We start from the raw sequence: 17,692 nt of genomic DNA, 5'->3' as shown, positions 1-17,692 counted from the left end.
GCTCTCGATTGAGTGCTCTCTTGCAAATTTTTTGGGTTATCATACGCTTTTCCAGTAAAAATTTGCAGGTTCCAGTACAAATTAGTACTGACTATTGGTTACTATACAAACCTATTTACGTTCTTTGGTAACGAGTTGTCCCTTCTTATAGATTTACGTTCTTTGGTAAGGAGTGGAGGGAAGTGCTCCCTTCCTGCAATCAAAAACTTATGTTTTGCCAAAGAAGGTAAATTTATAAGGAAGGACAACTCGTTACATAGATTTACGTTCTTTGGTTTTGCTAAAATAATTACCAATCTTTTTGCGGTACATTTATTTGTTTTTGAGTATACAAGTTTTTCACTGGCTAGGTACAATCAGCACATTTTGATTTCCATCCCTGATGACAGCAGAGTAAATTTCGACCAGTTGCCAACACTCGCTTGTGTCTTGAAAAAAAGAGCGAAAATTGGAATTGTTTGCGCTGCGAAATTACACATTTGCAATAAGTAAATTTAATTAATTTGCTAGTAATTATTTACAAAATTGAATTGCTTGGGTGGTAGGTACATAAATGTCATGTCATGATATATAAATGCAATCGAGGAGGATTATACCAAAAATTGCAAGGAAACCAGACGCATGAACCTGCGATTGTCAAAATTTCACATTCATAAATTTTTCCTCGGTTATACAAATGTGAAGGACTGTGCAGAAAAGATAGACCATGAAGTGATAAAATAAGTATTCCATTATTCAGATAAAATACATAAAAAAAAGTGCAAAAATTACAGAATTCAAGGACCATATAATTATGAAGTGAAGTTAATCTAATTCTCAAAATATTTAAATGTACATATCTTTCTATCCACGTCGTGCAAAGGAGCTACTAAAGTGAAAATAATAAATTGTAATCATTATTGCATCATGATTGTAATCATAAATTGTCTAGAATGTAAATATAAAGCGATTGAATGTTCAAACGAAATTTAATTCCACCAATAGTTTAGCAAATTTTATTGTAAAGTGTGCACGAAGTACTCATTCAGCGTGCTGTGGTAGTAGGGAGACGTGCGTTTTCATGATTGTTGCAATTTCGGCATTTTAAGGTTGCTTTACGCAAAGTAGCAGCCAATTCATCGCATCAACACCTCGCTGCATAGGCGATCATCGAGAAGAGCCGTGGGAATAGTCGTGGTCATCAACGCGCACCATCATCGTTTTCAATTATCCCTGCATTTTTTGTCTTATTCAAATTGCTGGTTTTGTTTTGGCACGGTGCACAGCGCACAGTGGTGCGAAGTGACTGCGTGAAACGGAGTATTCCTTTGCTGAAGTCCAAATTTGTATGACTGGCGCTGTCAAAGGTATGTAAGTGTCCAAATTTTTAAATGCCTATACACACATACTAGTTGCGTTCCCGCAGCAGTACGAATAGCAGGTTTTGCAGGATTTACAGGAACAGCTGTTTTCGCCATTAATAAACCTTATGTAAGGTGTCGTGCGGGAACAGCTTCCTGTAAATTCCTGCTATTCGTAATATTTTTCGAGCTAAATGTTTTTTGGTATTTTTATATCAAAAAACGCGTCTAAGCTGTAACCAAAATCACATTTTCAAACTCAATACAAAATTTAGAAAAATTCAACAAATTTTCATCAAAGTTTCAACGTTTTATTCAGAATTCTTAGAAAATTTTTTGGTATGCAGCCCATACAATTTTAGTCTAATGAAGTGCAAGTTTCAAGCGGCTAAAAAATCGCGGTGATTTTTGAAAATTTGTTTTAGTGACGAATTTTTGCACTTTTTTCATATAAGTATGAATTTCTAATGAAATAAAACGCGGTAGACCGTCAGCAACAAAATATCAACGCAAGTTTTTGTAATTGCGCTTGCTATATTAACGAACCGAAAAATGAGCCTCCGAAAAAAATCTCAAAAACGCGATTTTTTAGTCGTTTGAAACTTGCACTTCATTAAATAATTGAGAATAAAAAGTTGAAATTTTGATGAAAATTTGTTGAATTTTCCTAAATTTTGTATAAAGTTAAACTGTGATTTACACTGTTTTGGTTAAAGCTTTTTATATAAAAAAATAATAAAAAAAATAGCTGGAAAAATATTACGAATATTAAAAAAAACAATACGTGGTCATTTGTTTATAAAAAGGTACGATTTTTTCAGCATTCACAAATTAAAATTTTAATGGCATTGTGCAGGAAATGGAAAATTTGTAGAGACAATCATAAGTAAACGATAAACCAAAATACTGTATGCATATGAATGTTTATGTACACGATTAAATATCTTGTTTTACTAAAAGTACAATGCGGCCATATGCGGACGTTTGTTAGCAATAAAAAAAATATGGTGACATTATAGCTTTTCGGGAGGTGCTAATTGGGTGGTCACAAAATACAGAAGAGAATGAACGCCTCTGAACTCATGACTACCAGCTAGCACATAAGTACATACATACATACTTATCACCGCTTTGTAAAAGATTCGGTTGTCTATTCAGTTTTGCAGTTACAAACGATTTCGCGATAAAACACTAACGACTTAAAGAATTGAATTTCTTAATATTTTGTTGATTTTATTTGTAAACTTAAAAGAATTATACAAACGAGGTTTTGGGTAAAGGTGAGTGAGCGCTTGGGTGTGATATTAACTGATCAATGTCGAACAAATGTCTTAAATCCTGCGACATTTCTGTATATTATTATTGATGTAGCACATACGTATGTATATATTATTATTATTTTATATTTATAAAATTTTTATATTATTTGCACACAGTTCAAAATATAAACTTAAATAGTTTTTGTTAGATAATGAGCTTTAATTACATATAGGTATAAAAAATAAATAATATATAATAAACACAAGACCAACAGGCAAAATGCGCGATTTATTCACATGGAATTCGCCATAAGGCTGAATGTTTGACCAGCGACTGATTAGTACTACCGAAAAAATAAAGTCGATTGTTGGCAAACCTGTTGATAACTTTCTAATGGCTTGGCGAATGTTTTAATTCGTCGTGTCTTTGAAAACCTTTTACAATAACTAAGTTCGAACAACCGCTCTTTAATTCTGCGTGTTCTTATCCAATAAATATACAATTTTCGAGTACCTTATCTGTCTTCTTTCGGACAGTTTCGGCGCTGGTATTGTCAACTTGTCAACAAACATCATATAAATCCCCTTTTTAAACTTTGAACAAACATTATAAAAATTCGGCAAATTTTCACCAAATTTTCAAACTTTATTCAGAATTTTTAGAAAAATTTTTCGTATGAAGTTTTGTAGCCCATTCTATTTTAGTATAACAAAGTGTGCGCGGCATTTTTTTTTTTATGGAAGAGAATGCCTAGCATCGCCAACAAAAAGTTTTGAAAAATCAACGGTATTTACCAGCCGCTTGAAACTTACACTTTATTATGCTAAAATTGAATGGGCTACAAAACTACATACCAAAACTTTTTTGATGGACTTGGGCGAGCCTAAAATGTTGACCAAAAATTGTCCTCTTTCACAGATTGTTTTTAGAGCAATAATGAATCATATTTTTGCAATTACCAATCAAAATTCTAAAAAAAAAAGTGGATTTTCGGCCCACGCTAATAGGCAATTCAATCCATCATTGCGTACATTGCTTTCGAGCGGCTACAATTTCAAGTATGTAGTCATTATTGTGGCTTAAAACTATAAGCTTCGGTCTGTCTAATAGCAAACAACATAACGATTGATAGGCCTTTCTCGTGCTACGCTCAATTTGGCTACGATAAGATTTCTATGCACCAATTTCATTATCGCAAGTGTTCAAGGCGAGTACAGTATCCTTCCAAATAATCCGTAACGGAACTGTATATTAAAAGCACTTGACAGCCTGAATAGAAACGTTTAAGTAAATTTAATGCAATATTATTTCTTTTTGAAAACACCGCATAATATCCAATATACACCACTGCTCTGGACGTTAATGTCAATCGTTTGTGTAAATTAATCGAAATCAATACATTCGTAAAGTACACTGGCGAACAAAAGTGGATAATAGTGTTTTGTTTTTAATATATTTAAAATGTTTTTCCAGCTAAATTTTTGTTTTATTATTTATTGATTTGGTTTAGATCCGGTCATTGGATCATGAAAAAATTATCAGTATTCTTAAATTTTTATATGAGAATTGAAGTCGGTTTTGTTTTTGCTTAAAAATGACTTGTTCTCATATAAATAGGTAAATTTAGGAAAACTGGCATCGATTTTTTTCTTCTCAAACGGCCTTGAGCATTTTTTTCCATATTCCCCGATTTTTTTTAAATTTTGAAAGTTTGATTTATGTGGTTTTTGGTAAAGCATGAACCATTTTTTAAAAAAAAAGTAAAGGAAAAATGTTTACTTGAAAAAAATTCTAGATATTAAAAACAAAACACCATTCATCCACATTTGAGCGCATAGTGTATGTTCATTAGGGTGGTCCGAAAATGCATGTGAAAAAGTAAAGTCGGAATTTTTATGTTCTCACTCTCTAGGACTGTTCTATACCGAAAAAAGTATACCCTTATTTTTTTATTTTGAAATTAAAAAATATTTAAAGTTTTCCATGTATTTTATTAGGGGGAAAACAACTTTTCGTAGAAATGTTATAGAATAGTTAAAAATTAAAGTTTTTCTAAAATCCATTTCATCTGCAGGAGATTCCCAATAATAATACCCAATTTTTTATTTAACCATTTTTTCATCGCAACTATAATTTATAGGTCCGCCAAAAACCCACAAAAAACCCGAAAAATGCTATGGGGAAACAAATAAAAAATCGTTATTATTAACAAGTTGTTAAATAAACATTTGGGCATTATTAGTGAAAGTATTCCGAAGAGAACCAGAGTTTTCCGATCGAAAAATATTGATTTTCAAGAATTCTATACTATTTCTACGAAAAATTTTATTTTTCCCATATAAAAATACATGGAAAACTTTGAGCGCTTTGAGCGACCTCTAAATATTTTTTGATTTCAAAATAAAAAAATAGAGGTATACTTTTTTCGATATAGAGCTATCCTAGGGGGTGAGAGCGTTACAACTCCGACTTTGCTGTTTTTGGACCACCCTAATGTTCATACATTCATACTTATGTCTTTCATCTACCACAAGAAATATCTAACGAGGCAATAATTTGTAATGTAAACATAATTTAAAATTAATATGTTTCATAAGTAGGTCTAACTACTTCATGGTTGTTTAGCGTAAATTAATCACTTAAAGGAAATATGCGAATTGGAAACTGATTAACTTGTATGTATGTACATATGTAAATAGGTACATACAAATCTAGATGTACTTGTACATATGTATGTATGTATGCATGCATGGTGTGACTAATTTGATTAGAAATCACTTCAGCAAGCAACTCCTCGGCTGCTGTCGCAGAGAACACCCGAAGAGCCGCTTGCTGGAAGCAGAGCCACCTTCTAGGTACGTCAGAAAGCATCTCTAAGACAGGGAATGAACGACATTCAACGAGAAACACGTCCCACGAGAGTCGGGTCTTGTTAACAGGACACCCCATATAACCTATATACATACATAGTTAGACCTTTTCAAAGCATCCCACATGATACACCTACCACCGTTTCACTTGACCTCTCAAATCCTCTCAACTAATACCCCTTTGTTGTTGTACCGACTGCGTCGAAACAGCACTTGACTATCCGAGGTAGTTAGTATTTACAAACATATGAACACATGCATACGAATATGATTAGAAAGTTATAAAAGTCGCCAATATAACCTTAATCTTATCTTAAAAATATGAGTGATTGTCTTATAGACACTTGTTTTTTTTTTGCAGTAAGTTGACATAGGGAATAATTTAACAATAAACTTCCACCCACGATGTAACATGTCAGACTCATCAAGTGGCGGAGTAGAGACAACATAAAATACTTATATAAGGTATATTCGGCCTTAAACTTTAAGATGTGTGAAATTTTTCCCAGTACAAGTAATTTTTAAACAAAAAACACAACCGACCTCAATTCTCATATAAAAATTTAGGAATACCGTTAATTTTTGCATGATCCAATGATCGGATCTAAACCAAATCAGTAGGGGACCACCTGTGAGAATTTTTGAAATCGGTCTCCTTTTTTTGAAGTCGGTTAAAAATAAACCAGTTTTAAACTCTATCATGGTTCGTAATGGGAAACCCTTTAAAGGCCTGTATGCAGCTCTCAAGAAAAGCAAAAACTTCATATAAAATGACGTACAAGAAATGGCTAAGAAATTTTCTTGAGTCAAATTTCCTTAAGGCAGTACGCAGTTCTTAAGGAAATTGCTACGCTTTCTACTACGGTTTTCTAAAGTTTTTTGAGCAGAAGGCAACCCAGGTTTGCAACAAGAAATATATGCCCGTTCCATTATTTCTTGAGGAAAGAGTGAGGCAACAGGCTGTGAGGTATCAAAAATGTCATAATTCCTTGGACACACACGCGAAATAATGGCAATTTTCCGTTGACCGTTTTCTTGAGAGCTGCATACAGGGCTTAAATCAAGCTCAGTGATCAAATAAAGCAACACTCAACCACAACCAAAATTTACAAATTTTGATAAATACTTAGATAGGAGCCTTAATAAAAGAATCAAATAAAAAACTTAAGAAGACACTCGCAGCACGGTACCGCCAGGTGTCAGGCATCACACTCGGGCGAAAAGAAACGTTTACATATATGCAATAAGGCATTAGAACGGCATTTGTCACAGAGCGCTGGTTAAGGTCGCTACTGAGTCGGCAAGCGGTCTTCAAATGAGAACATTTATTATTTGCTTATCAAGTTTATCAAAATCTCATATTCACTGTAGTGTTTATTGCCTGAGCTCGTGTTCGCTGTTCTTTATGTAAATACCTACATACATACATACATACATATACCATATCAAAACAGTAAATAGTAATAAAAAGTATGTGTAAATAGTTTCGGCAGAATCGGGCGTTTGCCATCAACGCGCGTCTTCCACTTCAATCTCGAAACGAATAAGGTAACGAATGCGGGCAATTGCGAGCGAAAGAAAACGATATTCGACAACTAATAAATATACTTTAAACACTATGGAAGATCAGTTGTCTGTCTTCACTGTCTCTTATTTCATGGACACAATTTATCAGTCAACTTCTTTGACAGATTGGAAAGAGGTGAGTTTGGGTGAGGCGCAAATCGAAATGCGCACAGAGATTGATCGAAAAGAAAAAGTAGTATTTTTGGTGGTGCTGAAGGGGCTCGAATCGTAGCCTCCGTTCACGGATCGAAAACCATACGAAAGAAAATTACGTGATACCGTCAGTCGTATAAGCTGAATGGTGTCTCCACGTGACGAATAATAAATACGATATCGTATGTGACTATTCGAGTCCAGATCTATATCAGGATCATATCGTTGTCGTTGTATTTGTGATTGCGTTTTCCCACAAAATATATAGTTTATTCAAAAAAATTGTCGATATCTTAATAAATAGAATATCATCGCGAACGGGTTTGTTGTGTTAAACATTGTGTGCAATTATTTTTGTCATTTTCCATTTTTGACTCAAGTAAGTACTAAATATTCATGTACATTAAAGTGGTCCAAAAATGTATGTAAAAAAAATAAGGTCGCATTTTTAATGCCGCCAGCCCCTAGGATTGTTCTATACCAAAAAAAAATATTCCCCTATTTTTTATTTTGAAATAAAAAAAAAATAGGGAGAACTCAAAGCGCTCAAAGTTTTCAATGTATTTTATATGGGGAAAAAACAACGTTTCGTAGAAATAGTGTAGAATTCTGGTAAATCAATATTTTTCCATGGGAAAACTTTGCTTATCTTCAGAAGATTCCGGGTAATAATACCCAATTGCTCCTTTAACAATTTTTTCATGGTAACTATATCTTATAGGTCCTAGAGAATTCAATGGGGGGACCAATAAAAAATCTTTAATCATAAAAAATGGTTAAATAAACAATTGGATATTAATATTTTAAGTCTCCTGAAGAGAACCACAGTTTTACGATTGAAAAATATTGATTTTCAAGAGTTTATACCATTTTGACGTAAATTAGTTTTTTTCCCCCATACAAAATACATGGAAAACTTTGAGCGCTGTGAGCACTCCCTAAATATTTTTTGATTTCAAATTAAAAAAAATAGGGGTATATTTATTTTTGGTTCAGAACAATCCTGGGGGGTGGCGGCATTAAAATTCCGACTTTATTATTTTGGACCACTCTAATGTACATACATAAATACATACGCCATTTTATGCTCTATTTTTGGCATTTCTGCGCTATTCTGGATGCTTTTTTCGATTTAAAAATAATTGGCATAAAGTAAAAATATCTATAATTTCTGAGTAAACGTCATCAGACGGCAGTCTAACATAATTTTCGATAAAACTGCTTGAGACCGTATATTTAACTATAGCTGGTGTTAAGAGGGCAATTTCGAATTCAGTCGTATTTTTTTCTGCACAAGTGCATGACATAAGTAAGACTATAATATAAGTGTCTGTTATTTATATTTCTTATATGCTTTTAAATCTTATAGATGAGACATTTTAATTCTAGTACAGTTTAGAAATAAAAGAGACTGATGCTTTGTATTTTGACGTTTTGGAATGCACAACCAAAAACATTATCAAAAGTAAACGGGATTTTCAAACTTATATGTACTTTAATATACAGTGGCGCCCACCTAAAAAGCACACTTCTAGTCTTTACCATATTCACAATATTTTACGTAATAATTTTTTTCGTAAATTTTTTATAAAAATATAGTAGAATCTATAACATAACCCATATAAGTCAAAGTTTAAAACTTTGTGTACAGTTTAGGAAAATTTAACGAATTTCAAAAAAAAAAAATCATCAAAAATTTCAACTTTTTTTTTTAGAATTTTCAGTAACTTTTTGGGTATGCTGTTTTGTAGCCCATTGAATTTTAGTATAATAATATGCAGGCTTGAAAATTCTTTGAGAACTTTTTTTATCGATGAAATTGCGCATTTTTGCCCCATGTACTTAACGCATGAACAAAATCTATTTTTATATGGAAGAGAAATTACGCACCACCCTCGACAGCCAGTTCGAAAGCGCCCTAACTCAGAATTTTTGGTTGAAGAACGCCCCATCTCACAATTCGCCAAAAAAAAAAAACTATCACAACTGAAAATATATTGAAAATGTGCTGAGATAGAGCGTTTTTGAACCGAATTCCGAGATAGGGCGTTTTCGAACTGGCTGCCGAGAGAGGTCGATCCTCTCACTCAGGTGTCGCTATATCGTCAACTCCGATTTGTTGCCTTAAAAACGAGTTATGAAGTTTCAAATTTAAACAAGTTTTTTCCTGTGTTATTTATATGGAAAAAAATTGGCAAGCGTCTTCTTCTTCTTTCACGGAAATACTGAAAAACAACCAGTCCTATGTACATATCGTCGTTTAAAGTATAAAGCCGCGTATCGTCATTCTGCAAAACCGCGTAAATGACATTTCTCTTCATTTTAATCTTTATCCATTCGTCCTGAAATATACTAGCCAGAAATGCGATTGCTTTATAAAAACGAAAACCATTTTGAAATCTGAGTGTTTTTACTATTTAGAAAATAATTTATGCAACCTCACATACGCGGTTTTGTACTTTAAACGACGATATATTCATAGCCGCGAACCTGGTACCATAAATTCAGATGTAAATGCAATAAAAGGTGATATCCATCAAACAGCGGTGAAAAATTTTGCTCCACCCAATCAACTATAGCTTCAAAGTATGCCCATATGTGTGTACATATGTATGTCTGTATGTATAAAAATGCATTTCTCATTTAAAAGAGTTTAACTTATTTGAATTCAGGCATATGTATGTCTATATATGTACACATTTACATAGTAAATACTTATAAATGTGTTTTCAGGTACATATTTTATATCGTTACTAGCGAGATATAGATACTGGAGTAGTGATAACAATGGCACACAAGTGGCTGTTCATTCTACCTGTCCACACACATTTACATATTTTTCATGCACTCACACCAACATGTCTCTGTTAAATCAATTATTGCGCCTATAACTATGCAACTGAAATTTTGTTAAGCCTAAACAAAAACAAATTATTGGACATCTGTGCATATCCCCCTTTTGCTGGAAGGCCGTCTTAATTAAAAAATGTATCTAAAAAAAAACTGCGAAAAAACAGCTTCAAAACATTTGCGACAATAAAGTTTGTTTTTGTTTTTTGAATTGAGATAATTCACAGTGTGTAGTTGAACCGAATATTCGTTCGGATGTTCGTATATACGCATATAAAATCCGAACACTAGGATATTCTAAGTATTTTAGCGGATTCGTTAAATTGTTCTCAAATTTACTAAATCTATCTACAAAATAAATCTAAAATAATAACACTGTACGGAAAAATCAACCTTTTTTTCTGGGTATTGGACCAAACCATTTTTTTAAGAGATTGAGTCTTAAAGTGTGTTTGCATTGTTCAACTTTGCATTCAACTTTTGGTTGAATGGCCTTTCAACTAATCGCTTTCAACAAAGTTGGTCGCCAGCCAACATTTAGCCATTCAACTTTTTTTTCGTGCAACCCTGCGTTGAGTTGAAAGCAATTGTTGAACGCAAAGTTGAATAATGCAAACACTGATTTAGGTAAAAAAGTAATTTCCCCCGCCCAGTGCTGTGCAGTGAAATAGGACTCTTCATTTATAAACAAACAGTTGTTATTTTATTATAAATTTTTAGATTCGAATATCCGGATATCTATACGCTGTGCGGACACCCGAATATTCGGATTTTTTATTCAGATCTGGAAATATCAGGATAGTCAAAAAATCCGAATTGAAGTGTCAGCTAGTAAGAGTAACTGTGAATTCGTGTTTGTGTATGCACGAAGTCTATGCAGATGTTTTAGGCACGGTGCACATTAGGAGATACGATATGCGATACGTACGGTGACCATATTTATGGGAGCCGAATACGGGACAAAAATAATTTTGCTAATTATTCCACTAAGGCTAACAGATCTTAAAACCTTCTTAAATGATCCTAGATGTATTCAATTTGAAACAGCATCCTTGTAGTAACATCACACATTTGTAGCACAATTTTCTCGAGTTTTTAGACCCACAAAATTTGTTCCAAAAAAATCGTTAAATTTTCGCATAATAAAGTACAAGTTTGAAGTAGATAGAACTTCCCGTTCATTTTTGGCAATATTTTTTGTTGACGGTACTACGCATTTTTTTCATACAAAGGCAAGCAAATGAGCAGCACGTTGCCCTCTCACTTTACTATGTGCTCGCCTTTGGATATGGGATTGACGTTCAGAATTTGGCTTTTACAGTGCATTTTTCATTACTAGAGTGATGTTAGAAATTTTTTGCGACTTTTCTTTATGAAATAAGAAAAAATAATCAGTTCTGTGAATTATAAAGTTTCAACCATTCGTAATACGACTAAGTGAATAGTTATCTACTACGAATATTAACAAAAATTTATAAAATTTGTACATGTGTACTTGAACTTTGCGCGTTGGCGATGGCGAATATCGCAGACGATTTAACGATAAAGACATGTGCAGCAAATTAAAATCCAGCGCGAAAGTAAAAAACGTTGGGCAAAACTCACAAAAATTCGACAAATCAAAAAATCAATCAATCAATCAAACTTCCCCACTGTACTGACTAGGCGAATTAAATTCGCTTTGATTGCTGACATCAGTCTTGCTAAAGCGAAATTGGCAGTTGCAATTGTGACTTAAAAATAAAATTTTAGAAAGAGTATTCTGCACTCTAGGTAAGTTATTTAATGATTTAAAATTATATAGTCAAAATTTTTTTTCGTTTAATATTTTTTTATAAAAGCCTGGCTAGCTATACAACAAACCTCATATAAATCCCCCTTTCAAACTTTCTACAAAAATTATAAAAATGCGGCAAATTTTCACCAAATTTTTAAACTTTAGAAAAATTTTTGGTATGCAGTTTTGTAGCCCATTCAATTTTAGTAAAATGAAGCGCAAGTTTCAAGTGGCTAGAAGATGGTTTGAAAATTTGGTGAAAATTTGTCGAATTTTTATAATTTTTGTTCAAATTTTGATAAGCGGATTTATATGATGTTTGTTGCATAACTACCTAGGCTTTTATAAAAAAATATTAAACATAAAATAAACTAAATAAATATAGCCAAAATTCTTAAAAGTACGACGAGTCTATTATTTCTGCCGCCAGTGTATGTACGTATGTTTGTATTTGTGTATGGAAGTAGACCATTTGCAGAATTCACCCTGCAGTAAATGTCGACAGTGAAACTTTATCGATTCGCTATTGACTTTGTCACCAGTACTAGTTCCAAGATATGCGACACACAATGTTATTTGCTATAGACATCTCACATGTGCTTGTCATTGCAATTCTCCAGAGGTATTGACTAAGTACTCCCTTTGGGACCATATGGAGACATTGGCACCAGAGATTCGCTACTACCTTTTAATGTTTATTGTCTACACTCCTTTATACCTTTGGGTAATACAATTAATTGAAACACAGATATGTATATTGTTGATAAAAATGTCTTGTAGATAGTTATTTTTAATAAAAAAGGTACTTGGTTTTTGGCATATTTCTTCAAGGCTAGCTAAACATTTCTTACAATCTAATAAATAGTATTTTTTTGGGTTTTAATGCGGGTTGTTTGCTTGAAGGATTTTTTCTTTTGGCGTTGGAAAGCTGCTCTCAAAGTTGTGTCTGATGATTTGCTGAAGGTCGATATGACATCTGGTTATAAGGAGAAAATACGAGAAAATTTATTAATTATTTACGTTCACCTTTTAATTTCTGAAAAAAATTTGTAAAAATTTTGTTCGCCCGCACGTGCACGCTTAAATAAATATCTGATGGAATAGAAAATGCAAGACGAAGCACAGCTGTTGTGCTTGTTGACAAAGTGTAGACAATATTCACACAAAAACGCTACAGTCATTGTCTATGGCGAGTTCGTACTCCTGCAAAAAGAAACCGTGGTCGATATTTGCACTAGTGCAATTGTCGCTGTAGACGTACATGGTGGCTTAGCGTTGGCTGGCCCCGGGCTTACTGCAGGGCAGTGAAGCTCGAGAGTCTTTATGAAATTCAATTGTATTCAGGCCTAAGTAAAAAATATTCCAAAAATGCAACGAAAAATTCGCGCTCGACTGGGCGCTTATCTCGTTTAAATGTCTAGCATTTTGTTGACATACACATACTCATACACACTCGTATGTGTGGGTGTGTGTAACCCACACCTTATGGGTCTTCATTGCTTTCTGCGATAGAACAAAGAGCCACCTCTGGAACCTCTGCAGCCGATTTGCAAAGACACAGACATTCCTAATCACTGAATTGTACACACAAATTGGAGCGATCTCCTCTGCTGTCCGTTGTGCTAAATACTCCACTCAAAATTATTCATCACAACGCCGAGTGCTGCTGCTTCTCATCGCTCAAACATGAAATGGGGTAAACATTGTCTGTCTGTCTGTTTGTCATTGTTTTTGGGGCAAAACAAAATACACGGTGTAACTGTTGTTCGAGTTGATACGCGCCATTAGTTGATCCGCGCGCGCGCCGGTAATTAGTTAGTTTAGTTACTCGCACTGAAGCTGACTGAAATCGCGCACTTTCACCGGTGTGACGTCTCCGCTCTTCCCAGCAGCTCTCTCTGTTCTGCCGAACTTTGCTGTTATCGATTTGTTAACATTCGACGTTTGTTTGTTGTTTTTTTTTGCTTTTGTTTGGTTGTGTAGATCACAATGTGTTGATTTTTTCCAAGGATTTGTGTTTTGCTTTTACAAAATTCATGCCTGAGAAACTATAAACCTTATAATAAAACTAAATTATATGTAAGCTTCAAAAGAGTGTGTGCAGATTGTCGCAAATTAACAAATACAAGTTACTCGCAAATTGATTGCATAAGAAATGGAAAATATGAGAAACGAGGATGAGGTCGGGGAGCAGAGCAGCGAGCAGCGGCGTCGCATCGCGCCTCGGTTATCGCAAGTGGGCCGTGCTTTCTCCGAGATGTCGCCGCTGAATCCCGCCTCCACTTCGCCTACGTGCCGTGGTGGCACCTCAGCTATCCCGGGCGCTATCGTACATTTTCGTCGGGACTCTGGCCACTATGGCAGTATCTTTCCCTTCGGATTTCTACGTAATTCACTACAAAAGACCGGAACCTCTATACAGGTAAAACAATGTTGTTGTCCATTAGAAATAGCTGTTGATATGTATTGCCGCGACCGTAGCACCACTCTTTGTTTGTTCACCGGCGAAAAATGCACAATGAAAATATAGATTTTATAACATAGTACCTGAATACATACTTACATACAGTTGTGTGCAAAAAAATAAGTGCTAGGCGCACAATGATAAAAAAATATTTTTTGTCATGTTCTGCTTTACAACTTGAATAGTTGTGATTAAATGTTTTATGTTAGAATATAACAAACAGGAAGGTGAAAAGGAAATAGAAACTTTTGTGCTTCATTTTGCCATTTCATGAGGTATTTAACTATATGCCCAAAAACCAGCTGTTCAAAAAAAAAAGTAGGTAGTGCTTAACTTGAGAAGCTCTAACATTTTAAGTAAATAAAAATGCCTCAATAATTAGGTGATTTTAGGTATTTAAGAATTTTCAATGTAAAATTACTAAAAGTACGGTACCCTCTTTTGCAATTGAGAAGATAAACGCATCTGTTTATTGATAAGCGGGAAGTAATAGGTCCAATCCCGACGAATAGTCGGACTAAAATTAGTAAAACTCTCACAAAAATAAATATTCGCTCAGAACGAGAGAGTAACACTTAAAAGAACGGGATCGCTTTCCATGTAGTAAAAAATGGTAGCTTCTGACAACTTGTTTGCTCATTTTGTTTGTAAACACACTCAGCTCACACATGTAAATAACCAAAAATACTTTCATATTTATTAGAATTCACTTAAACAAGTAGTGCACTTTTCTTTTGTTTATAATTTGGTTGTCAAGCACACTACAGCTGATCGTTTGACACATTTACCAGCAAAAAATCTTCGGACTAAAACTAAAGACCTTATTTACTCTCTTTTTTGCCCCGCAATAGTCAGAGAACCGAGCACGGGAACGATTTCCAGTAAAATCTGATTAATTCTAATTAGTCCGGACGCGTACGGGATCGCAGCTAATAATTAGCTATACCAAGAACTCACGACGACAAAATGTACAAAAAAACCTCAGAACAAATAGTTGGATACACTATTCTCATTTTTTTTACATATCGTCGATGTTTTTGCAAAACCGCCCATCGACCAATTGCAAAAACGCCTATCTTACGGCACTCAAATTTTACTGGAGAGCGAAAAAACGTGTTTTTTAAATACATCGTTTATGTGTAACACTTGAATTTCTTGTTTGATGGAAATGATCCAGCGACACTACTATTTTTTCGAACACAGCTGTACAGGTTTGTGCATACGTTTGTGTTGTGTTGGCAGCGGTGAAGCTGATAATCTTTCGTCAAATAACATTTTTGCAATTACTCGCTGATATGGATCTTTATTTGCACCCATATACTGAAGCGCGTACGTACATACGTATGTATATACAGTCAGTGACAAAAGTCAGCATACAACTTGTTCCACAAATCTTGCTGCATTACCGACGAACCTAGAATCGGGGTGACAAGAAGTGGTAGCATTTTTTGGTTACCAAAAACATCGGTAACGTGCAGAATAGACCTGTTTATATAACATTCCCAAGAATTCCAAAAATATTTATACAAATTTCAAACTAATTTATTTGGTTTATGTTACACTGTGTGACAGCCGAAACCAGCCCGAACTTTGTTAACATTTTCTGAGAGTATACCCATCCAGTAGTAAAACACTCGATGGATTTGCGAAAGTTGGCTCGTATTTTGATTTTATGGCTACTAAAGTTTTCATGTCTCGGCCTAAGTAGTTTTCAAAAAAGTCGAAAAAATGGTTAAAATAAATGTATGAGTGAAATTTAAGATTAAGACATAGTAAATAAAATTTCATGGGATATATTTTCGTAGAACATTTTAACCCATTAGGTGCCACCTGACGACCTGCAAAACGACCCTTTTTGACCCTTACCTAAAGAAAACCCGCAAAAAGCGAAAAGGTCGTTGGAGGATTGATATATTATAGATAGAAATATTCTGCAAGAAGGAATAACAGCCAAACTCAATTTTAAAAAATTATTTGTAAAATAAGTCAATAGTAAACAAATATTTTTAACACAAGCTTTCTAAATAAAAATGATCGAAATCGGACCAAAATACTGGTTTACCAAATATCTCAACTTTCCCGCTACCTATCGGTCAAATTTTTTGTGGATTTATTCCTTTGCTAAATTCCGTGCTAGATATTAACCAAATCGGATTATAAATACGGGTTTTTCAAATATCTCGACTCCTGCGCCACCTGTCGGATTAATTCATCTTTCGTATCGCATTGTCATCGGTAACAAGCACACATATATACATACAGAGCAAGTTAAATAAAACCTTGTAAAAACCAAGTTTTTTTGTTGATTTTTGCGTTTAACTTTTTAGAGACTTTTACGTTGGTGGCACGAAGCTTTTGCCTGAGAAGGCCCCTAGTAAAATTTGCCGAAAAATCATTCTCTAGAATATATCAACCCTCTAACGAACTTCCAAATTTGCTTTTTGAGGGGTTTCCTGAAGTAACGGTCAAAACGATCCTTTTAGGTGGGAGCTAATAGGTTAAAATGTTCTACGAAAATATTTCCCATGAAATTTTACTATAAATGTCTTAATATTTAATTTCACTCAGATACTTATTTTAACAATTTTTCCCACTTTTTTGAAAACTACTTAGGCCGAGACATGAAAACTTTAGTAGGTCATAAAATGCGAGCTAATTTTTGCAAATCCATCGAGTGTTTCATTACTGGATATGTATTCTTTCAGAAAATACTAGCAAATTCCGGGCTGGTTTGAATTGCCATAAAATTGTCGCACAGTGTTATAGAATAAACCTTATTTTCATAAAAAAAAAATATGAAAAAATGTTTGAATATTATATTAGAACAAGGTCTATACTAACTTTTGACTCTGACTGTACCTGGCTCCATACATACTTACAAATGTATTGCATATGCTTACATAAGAACATTTCTGCATATCAACGTCTGAGCGCATATAAAATAAATAATATAAAAAAGTTTTTTAATATACACCGCTTTTATAATATTTCTCTGTCCCATAGAATTCGTTTTTATAACTTTTGATTTTGAAATTTTAGCAAAAGTCATTATAAACAATTTATGAGATTGAAAACGAAAAACGTGGAGCGCATGCAATACAAAGCATTCGATTTAATTGACAATAGTCAAACTACATAACATAGAACTAAAATTTCTACAGAGAAAGTACAGATTTGAGATCGATTTTAAGCGGTCGTTATTCATATATCCACATACATACATACATACATATATTACCCTTCATATCAATTCGGGTCTATTACATGCGCCGCACGCTTTTCATTTTCAATCTCATAAATTGTTTATGTTTTGCTAAAATTTCAAAATCAAAAGTTATCAAAACAAATTCTAAGGGACTAAAAAATATTATGTTCTGCTTTTTAGTCCATTTATAAAAGCGTGATATATTAA

At 33.8% G+C, this 17,692-nt stretch overlaps 1 protein-coding gene and 1 long non-coding RNA gene across 5 annotated transcripts in view; one reads left to right on the top strand and one right to left on the bottom strand.

Moving 5' to 3' along the window:
- Window positions 1-293: 293 nt before the first annotated feature.
- Window positions 294-13,810, bottom strand: LOC108365730 (uncharacterized). The gene is made up of 2 exons (XR_001847994.1): window positions 13,299-13,810; window positions 294-428 (listed from the first exon to the last, which is right to left on the bottom strand). It is a non-coding gene; the product is annotated as an uncharacterized LOC108365730 (long non-coding RNA).
- Arms (Ankyrin repeat-rich membrane spanning) overlaps window positions 422-17,692 on the top strand; it is a 69,051-nt gene continuing 51,780 nt past the window's right edge. Inside the window, exon 1 of one of the 4 annotated variants that reach the window (XM_017619850.1) lies at window positions 422-488. The gene's annotated coding sequence lies outside the window, so the exon portion shown is untranslated. Of the gene's footprint in view, window positions 1,351-7,149; window positions 7,173-17,692 lie in introns of those variants that run through there. The other 3 variants (XM_017619820.1, XM_017619829.1, XM_017619813.1) reach the window with 3 other exon arrangements.

The sequence above is a fragment of the Rhagoletis zephyria genome, unplaced genomic scaffold (assembly GCF_001687245.7).
Source record: "Rhagoletis zephyria isolate East Lansing unplaced genomic scaffold, Rhagoletis_zephyria_1.1 Rzeph_scaffold_00038, whole genome shotgun sequence".
Taxonomy (NCBI): domain Eukaryota; kingdom Metazoa; phylum Arthropoda; class Insecta; order Diptera; family Tephritidae; genus Rhagoletis; species Rhagoletis zephyria.
This window is presented reverse-complemented; position numbering and strand designations above follow the sequence as displayed.